Here is a 9841-nt window from a genome sequence, read left to right as displayed (position 1 = left end):
CAGTGGGTCAGAAGTTTACATACACTCAATTAGTATTTGGTAGCATTGCCTTTAAATTGTTTAACTTCAAATGTAAACTTGTTGTAAACAAATGTTTAAGGGTAGCCTAAGTTGGGTGAATTTTGGCCCATTCCTCCTGACTAAACTGGTGTAACTGAGTCAGGTTTGTAGGCCTCCTTGCTCGCACATGATTTTTCAGTTCTGCCCACACAGTTTCTATGGGATTGAGGTCAGGGCTTTGTGATGGCCACTCCAATACCTTGGCTTTGTTGTCCTTAAGCCATTTTGCCACTTTGGAATTATGCTTGGGGTCATTGTCCATTTGGAAGACCAATTTGCGACCACGCTTTAACTTCCTGACTGATGTCTTGAGATGTTGCTTCAATATATCCACATCATTTTCCTCCCTCATGATGCCATCTATTTTGTGAAGTGCACCAGTCCCTCCTGCAACACAGCACCCCCACAACATGACGCTGCCACCCCCGTGCTTTACGGTTGGGGTGGTGTTCTTCGACTTGCAAGCCTCCCCCTTTTTCCTCCAAACATAACGATGGTCATTATGGCCAAACAGATCTATTTTTGTTTCATCAGACCAGAGGACATTTCTCCAAAAAGTACAATCTTTGTCCCAACATGCAGTTGCAAACCGTAGTCAGGCTTTTTTATGGCTGTTTTGGAGCAGTGGCTACTTCCTTACTGAGCGGCGTTTCAGGTTATGTTGATAAAGGACTCGTTTTACTGTGGATATAGATACTTTTGTGCCTGTTTCCTCCAGCATCTTCACAAGGTCCTTTGCTGTTGTTCTGGGATTGATTTGCACTATTCGCGCCAAAGTATGTTCATCTTTAAGAGACAGAACACGTCTCCTTCCTGAGCGGTATGATGGCTGCGTGGTCTCATGGTGTTTATACTTGCATACTATGGATTGTACAGATGAATGTGGTACCTTCAGGCAGGTCTTGGCTGATTTATTTAGATTTTCCAATGATGTCAAGTAAAGAGACACTGCGTTTGAAGGTAGGCCTTGAAATACATCCACAGGTACACCTCCAAATGTCTCAAATTATGTCAATTAGCCTATCAGAAGCTTCTAAAGCCATGACATAATTTTCTGTAATTTTCCAAGCTGTTTAAAGGCACAGTCAACTTAGTGTATGTAAACTTCTGACCCACTGGAATTGTGATACAGTGAATTATAAGTCAAAATAATCTGTCTGTAAGCAATTGTTGGAAATATTACTTGTGTCATGCACAAAGTAGATGTCCTAACTGACTTGCCAAAACTCTAGTTTGATAACAAGAAATGTGTGGAGTGGTTGAAAAACAAGTTAATGACTCCAACCTAAGTGTATGTAAACTTCAGACTTCAACTGTATACACCTGTTCTAAAGGCCCCAGAGCCTGCAACACCACTAAGCAAGTCGGACCATGAAGACCAAAGAGCTCTCCAAGCAGGTCAGGGATAAAGTTGTGGAGAAGTACAAATCAGGGTTGGGTTATAAAAAAATATCATAAACTTTGAACATCCCACAGAGCACCATTAAATCCATTATTAAAAAATGGAAAGAATATGGCCCCACAACAAACCTGCCAAGAGAGGGTGCCGCCCACCAAAACTCACGGACCAGTCAATGAGAGCATTAATCAGAGAGGCAACAAAGAGACCAAAGGTAACCCTGAAGGAGTTGCAAAGCTCCAGAGCGGAGATTGGAGTATCTGTCCATAGGACCACTTTAAGCTGTACACTCCACAGAGCTGGGCTTTATGGAAGAGTGGCCAGAAAAAAGTAATTGCTTAAAGAAAAAAATAAGCAAACATGTTATGTGTTCACCAAAAGACATGTGGGAGACTCCCCAAACATATGGAAGAAGGGGTACTCTGGTCAGATGAGACTAAAATTGAGCTTTTTGGCCATCAAGGTAAACGCTAAGACTGGCGCAAACCCAACACCTCTCATCACCCCGAGGACACCATCCCCACAGTGAAGCGTGGTGTTGGCAGCATCATGCTATGGGGATGTTTTTCATCGGCAGGGACTGGGAAACTGGTCAGAATTGAAGGAAGGATGGATGGTGCTGAATACAGGGAAATTCTTGAGGGAAGACTGTTTCAGCCTTTCAGAGATTTGACACTGGGACGGAGGTTCACTTTCCAGCAGGACAATGACCCTAAGCATACTGCTAAAGAAACACTCGAGTGGTTTAAGGCAAAACATTTAAATGTCTTGGAATGGCCTAGTCAAAGCCTATAACTCTATCCAATTAAGATTCTGTGGTATGACTTAGAGATTGCTGTACGCCAGCTGAATCCATCCAACTTGAAGGTGCTGCAGCAGTTTTGCCTTGAAGAATGGGCAAAAATCCCAGTAGCTAGATGTGCCAAGCTTATAGAGACATACCCCAAGAGACTTGCAGCTGTAATTGCTGCAAAAGGTGGCTCTACAAAGTATTGAATTTGGAGAAGTGAATAGTTATGCATGTTCAAGTTCAGTTATTTGTCTTATTTCTTGTTTGTTTCACGATAAAGAATATTTGGCATCTTCAAAGTGGTAGGCATGTTGTGTAAATCAAATGATACAACCCCCCCCAATAATCTATTTTAATTTCAGGTTGTAAGGCAACAAAATAGGAAAAATGTAAAGGGGGGTGAATACTTTCACAAGCCACTGTATTTAACATCATGCCAGACAGACGTAGCTATCGGCGTCGCTCTGAGTATTGCTTCTACCTTCTTTTATCATCACACACACCGCAAACATGAAGGGTGGACAGACGAGGGGTCTGTTCAGATAATGGTGATGAGGGATGAAGCAAAAAGAAGATGAAATATTAGCAGTATAAAAAGCTGGGCCGGAAACTATCCTGATCGTGCCAATCAACTGGAACCTCAAACTCAACTCACAGCCATCGGCCCTAAGGTGACAGTTAGTATTGAACTGGGCCCAGCTAGAATGGGCTTACTGCACCTTATACTGTGCACAAATGTGATTCTAACCACTGTCATGATGTTGCCTGCTTGGGTACTTCAAACCCCATCCCCCTCTCTCTGCCTCTCCCTTTCCTACCACAACCCATGCGGTGATCACAGAGAGATGTCGTAAATTCCTGAGAATCTCCTCATGGCCAATAGTATTATAGACAGAGGGTAAACTTTCAGGACAAAGGAATTCTCTTCCACCTCACAGAACTTGAGGTACGAACATATTTCATGTTCCTGCCAAAGTAGTAAAGATCGGTGAAGATCCTAGCTATTAACATGTCCATTTGTCCCCATGTGGGAGACTCAGGAGAGACTGTGGGACCACATTACCATACCGCTGTTTATATAATAACCTCAGATATGAGGTTTACACCTGTGTGTTGTATAAAATGAATGAGTGAGCATGATAATGTTTGTATAATTGTGTAATATGATTTTGAACTGTTTAATGAAGAAAAATACAACTCCCTGTTGTATTTGAACTAAATCCAAGGACCGCCCCTGAGCCAGTTGGGTCAGAGACCACGGAACCACCCCTCTCTGCTATCTGAATAAAAGCCCACTTTAAGAAATTACCATTCAGACCATGTTTATCCTCAATGGGGAGAACGAAGGTTGAATGTAACATTGCTGAAGTTTTAACCAAACCACGTGGTTAAAACTCTTATACTAATAAGGACAAGTTTTGATATTGACTACTAGTCTGCAGCTAGGAATTCGGTATCATTGAACGCGAAGAAAGACAACCGCCGAAACAAGAATTCTATAACGAATGTCACTCTGAACAATCCACAATAACTACAACAGAAGGAGCTCCAACAAAACGAACTTCTCTCCGACGATCAAGACGACACAAACAATGAGCGTAAATATATATGTATTTGTTTGCAATTGTTCCCGAATGAGTGAGCGTTCATGTGTAAGGATTAGCATGTCAATTGTTATAAAGAGTATACTCTCTAGTGACTTCTGAATCGACCCCCCATCCATCCCTTTTGTCTAACAAGCCGCCATGCCGGTTCAGCCCACTAGGGCATATTGCTCCCATCATTTCATGTAACTATTTTAAGTTTGTTTGCTTGTTTATGCATTTCTGTGAATTAATTAGTTAGTAATAAATAAATGATTTAAGACAATTGATGTATGGATGACTCATAGTGAAGACTGGGTTCGTGCAGATAATCAACGATTTACGACGTTTGGAATGAGACTGACGAGGTAGAGTAAATAAATCATTAATTAGAAGACTATTGATCAGATATGAAAATATCTGAATGGTTATATTGGGAAATTATAACTTTGTAATCTAATAACTTTCCCTGGTGCCCTCGAATTCATAGTTAATTAGTTACGTTATTACTCAAGTGATAGCGTAATCCCTAATTACAGGAATCTATGATAAAAACTATAAGTCTTCAATTTAACGATAGCAAAGACACGACACCACTGACCCCTAACTTTAACGGCTAAAATAGCTTAGGGTAGTTATTGCCCATTCTGGTCCTTTTTAACATCGAGACCAGCCACAGCATCAAATCAAGTCAAATGCTTACTTACAAGCCCTTAACCAACAATGCAGTTTTAAGAAAATGGAGCTAAGAAAATATTGACTAAATAAACTAAAGTTACTAGTTTTAATGCCATGCCATGGAGAGGAGAGTGTGAATCCTAGGATGTGTAATCCACACGGTCAGATATGGAGCAGTGGGACCAGTAATGTCACTGTTATTATCCTGATACAAACTTCTGTTCGGTCATCATCCCGACCCTAGTAGAGGCTGTGCTAAAGCTGTGGAAACATCAATGCACCAACACTTAGTCAGGACAACAACAGCAGCAAGGACAAAACAGGGGAAGAGACAGTCCAACACAAAACTCCTGACAGTTCAATCACACCGCGCATGGATTGGGCTGGGTTCAGAGCAGCTCAGCCACACAGTTAAGCTGCAGTTAATTGCTTCTATTGTGGAATAGTGTCAGCAGCATCCCTACAACCACAAAGTCAGCCAGAACTGATCATCCTGGACACACACACCACACACACACACACACAAACACACACACTGTTGTCAATGTTATACTATGGTGAAGGGAGGGCCTCTGGCAAATGAGAGAAAATGGTGAGGAAAAAATAAGAGGTGATCTGATGAGAAGAGAAAGACGAATTACGGATGAGTGAGTTTTACAGAGAAGAGAGCAGACAACCTGCCACGGAAAGGAGAGAGAGGAGAGCGGGGAGGAGAGAGAAGAGGGGAGAGGAGAGAGGGAAAAGGGGAGAGGAGTGAAGGAAGAGGGGAGGAGGGAGAGGAGAGAGAAGAGGAGAGAGGCCAGTATGAGAGAGGGGAGATGGGAGTATGAGAGAGGAGAGGAGAGGGGGGAGGAGAGAAGAGGGGAGTATGAGAGAGGGGAGTATGAGAGAGGGGAGAGGGGAGTATGAGAGAGGGGAGTATGAGAGAGGGGAGATGGTAGTATGAGAGAGGGGAGTATGAGAGAGGGGAGAAGAGTATGAGAGAGGGGAGATGGTAGTATGAGAGAGGGGAGTATGAGAGAGGGGAGAAGAGTATGAGAGAGGGGAGATGGTAGTATGAGAGAGGGGAGTATGAGAGAGGGGAGAAGAGTATGAGAGAGGGGAGATGGTAGTATGAGAGAGGGGAGTATGAGAGAGGGGAGAAGAGTATGAGAGAGGGGAGATGGTAGTATGAGAGAGGGGAGTATGAGAGAGGGGAGAAGAGTATGAGAGAGGGGAGATGGTAGTATGAGAGAGGGGAGTATGAGAGAGGGGAGAAGAGTATGAGAGAGGGGAGAGGGTAGTATGAGAGAGGGGAGAGGGTAGTATGAGAGAGGGGAGTATGAGAGAGGGGAGAGGGGAGTATGAGAGAGGGGAGTATGAGAGAGGGGTGATGGGAGTATGAGAGAGGGGAGTATGAGAGAGGGGAGAGGGGAGTATGAGAGAGGGGAGTATGAGAGAGGGGTGATGGGAGTATGAGAGAGGAGAGGAGAGGGGGGAGAGGAGCATGAGAGAGGAGAGGGGGGAGGAGAGGGGGGAGGAGAAAGGGGAGAAGAGTATGAGAGAGGGGAGATGGTAGCATGAGAGAGGAGAGGGGGGAGGAGAGAAGAGGGGAGTATGAGAGAGGGGAGTAAGAGAGGGGAGAGGGGAGTATGAGAGAGGGGAGTATGAGAGAGGGGAGAAGAGTATGAGAGAGGGGAGATGGTAGTATGAGAGAGGGGAGAGGGGAGTATGAGAGAGGGGAGTGGGGAGTATGAGAGAGGGGAGTATGAGAGAGGGGTGATGGGAGTATGAGAGAGGAGAGGAGAGGGGGGAGAGGAGCATGAGAGAGGAGAGGGGGGAGGAGAGGGGGGAGGAGAAAGGGGAGAAGAGTATGAGAGAGGGGAGATGGTAGTATGAGAGAGGGGAGAGGGTAGTATGAGAGAGGGGAGAGGGGAGTATGAGAGAGGGGAGAGGGGAGTATGAGAGAGGGGAGTATGAGAGAGGGGAGAGGGGAGTATGAGAGAGGGGTGATGGGAGTATGAGAGAGGAGAGGAGAGGGGGGAGAGGAGTATGAGAGAGGAGAGAGGGGAGGAGAGGGGGAGGAGAGAGGGGAGAAGAGTATGAGAGAGGGGAGATGGTAGTATGAGAGAGGGGAGTATGAGAGAGGGGAGTATGAGAGAGGGGTGGTGGGAGTATGAGAGAGGAGAGGAGAGGGGGGAGAGGAGTATGAGAGAGGAGAGAGGGGAGGAGAGGGGGAAGGAGAGAGGGAAGAAGAGTATGAGAGAGGGGAGAGGGGAGTATGAGAGAGGGGAGAGGGGAGTTTGAGAGAGGGGAGAGGGGAGTATGAGAGAGGGGAGTATGAGAGAGGGGAGTATGAGAGAGGGGAGTATGAGAGAGGGGAGTATGAGAGAGGGGTGATGGGAGTATGAGAGAGGAGAGGAGAGGGGGGAGAGGAGTATGAGAGAGGAGAGAGGGGAGGAGAGGAGGGGGGGGGGGAAGAATATCAGAGAGGGGAGATGGTAGTATGAGAGAGGGGAGAGGGTAGTATGAGAGAGGAGAGGAGAGGAGAGGGGGGGGAGAGAGGGGAGGGGAGTATGAGAGAGGAGAAAGGGGAGTACGAGAGAGGGGAGGAGAGGGGGGAGGAGAGGGGAGAGAGGAGTATGAGAGAGGAGAGGAGAGGGGAGAGAGGAGAGAGGAGTATGAGAGGGGAAAGGGGAGTACGAGAGGGGAAAGGCAAGTATGAAAGAGGGGAGAGGAGATGATAATAGAGGGGAGGAAAAGAGGACAGAAACTGTGGGAGCGAATGTAATGCCAGGAGAAGAGTAGAAAGAGAAGAGAGAAATAGATGAAAGAAGAACTGGCTAGAGAATAACGTGCCAGCTTCCATCTAATGTCCTCCCGTGAGTTCTCTTTACCCTGTAGAGTCCAGCGGCGGTCACAGAGAGACCAGACCTCTGTGCCCCAGCCCGTTACAGACACGGTCAACCGGCATAACAAGGTCAATCTAATAACAACACAATATACACTGCTCAAAAAAATAAAGGGAACACTTAAACAACACAATGTAACTCCAAGTCAATCACACTTCTGTGAAATCAAACTGTCCACTTAGGAAGCAACACTGATTGACAATAAATTTCACATGCTGTTGTGCAAATGGAATAGACAAAAGGTGGAAATTATAGGCAATTAGCAAGACACCCCCAAAAAAGGAGTGATTCTGCAGGTGGTGACCACAGACCACTTCTCAGTTCCTATGCTTCCTGGCTGATGTTTTGGTCACTTTGAATGCTGGCGGTGCTCTCACTCTAGTGGTAGCATGAGACGGAGTCTACAACCCACACAAGTGGCTCAGGTAGTGCAGTTCATCCAGGATGGCACATCAATGCGAACTGTGGCAAAAAGGTTTGCTGTGTCTGTCAGCGTAGTGTCCAGAGCATGGAGGCGCTACCAAGAGACAGGCCAGTACATCAGGAGACGTGGAGGAGGCCGTAGGAGGGGAGCAACCCAGCAGCAGGACCGCTACCTCCGCCTTTGTGCAAGGAGGTGCACTGCCAGAGCCCTGCAAAATGACCTCCAGCAGGCCAGAAATGTGCATGTGTCAGCATATGGTCTCACAAGGGGTCTGAGGATCTCATCTCGGTACCTATTGGCAGTCAGGCTACCTCTGGCGAGCAGAGGTAGCCTGACTGCCAATAGCCTGGCGAGCACAAGAAATGCCACCCCACACCATGACTGACCCATCGCCAAACCGATCATGCTGGAGGATGTTGCAGGCAGCAGAACGTTCTCCACGGCGTCTCCAGACTCTGTCATGTGTGTCACATGTGCTCATGTGCTCAGTGTGAACCTGCTTTCATCTGTGAAGAGCACAGGGCGCCAGTGGCGAATTTGCCAATCTTGGTGTTCTCGGCAAATGCCAATCGTCCTGCACGGTGTTGAGCTGTAAGCACAACACCAACCTGTGGACGTCGGGCCCTCATACCACCCTCATGGAGTCTGTTTCTGACCGTTTGAGCAGACACATGCACATTTGTGGCCTGCTGGAGGTCATTTTGCAGGGCGCTGGCAGTGCACCTCCTTGCACAAAGGCGGAGGTAGCGGTCCTGCTGCTGGGTTGTTGCCCTCCTACGGCCTCCTCCACGTCTCCTGATGTACTGGCCTGTCTCCTGGTAGCGCCGCCATGCTCTGGACACTACGCTGACAGACACAGAAAACCTTTTTGCCACAGCTCGCATTGATGTGCCATCCTGGATGAACTGCACTACCTGAGCCACTTGTGTGGGTTGTAGACTCCGTCTCATGCTACCACTAGAGTGAGAGCACCACCAGCATTCAAAAGTGACCAAAACATCAGCCAGGAAGCATAGGAACTGAGAAGTGGTCTGTGGTCACCACCTGCAGAATCACTCCTTTTTGGGGGGTGTCTTGCTAATTGCCTATAATTTCCACCTTTTGTCTATTCCATTTGCACAACAGCATGTGAAATGTATTGTCAATCAGTGTTGCTTCCTAAGTGGACAGTTTGATTTCACAGAAGTGTGATTGACTTGGAGTTACATTGTGTTGTTTAAGTGTTCCCTTTTTTTCTTTTGAGCAGTGTACTTTGTTGTCACAATATACTTCCAATAAAATATCTGTACGTGTACGAGGACAGAGCTAATTTCTCAGAAACAGCGTGCACACACACAGACACACACACACACACACACACACACACACACACACACACACACACACAGCAGCGTGGGCATCAATCCGTGTGCGTGGTGATACTATGAACGTATTAGAGCCAGTTTCATGGCAGCCCAGTCAGTGGGTGTCTGTGATGACTAGAAGACATATCAGCTATAGGCTACAGAACACAGAGCCTATCAGCAAATGAAGAGGAATACCTAACAGCCCTTCTAAAGACAAAAACACATAATAATCTATTATTGTAGCCCATGAACTGAGAGAGAAATAAATAGTGAGTGAGAGAGAGAGAGAGAGCACGAGAGAGAAATAACATTTTGATTAAATAGAGAACATCAACAGCAGAGAAACGGGCCTATATTTCTGTCTGACATTCAGTTAGCAGGATTGTGGAGGGTCATAGAAAGCCTGACACACACACACACACACCCTTTGTCGAGGCGCAGATCATGTTGCTGCAACCCCACAAATGAGTACATGTTTTATAAGATTTGTCACACACAACGCAGCGCATTAGACATTTTTTTCCTGACAAACAAAGATATTCATGAAGTCATAGGCTGAATCCAAAAACAACAATTGGATAGGCTAATTGTCGTGTGTGTTGTGTTATTTGTGCCTGTCTCTCTCCCACGCGTCACGATTTACTGTAGGCTATTCCACAGCCTGTAACAA

The sequence above is a fragment of the Salvelinus fontinalis genome, chromosome 21 (assembly GCF_029448725.1).
Source record: "Salvelinus fontinalis isolate EN_2023a chromosome 21, ASM2944872v1, whole genome shotgun sequence".
NCBI classification, from domain to species: domain Eukaryota; kingdom Metazoa; phylum Chordata; class Actinopteri; order Salmoniformes; family Salmonidae; genus Salvelinus; species Salvelinus fontinalis.
Note: the sequence above shows the minus strand (reverse complement) of the source record.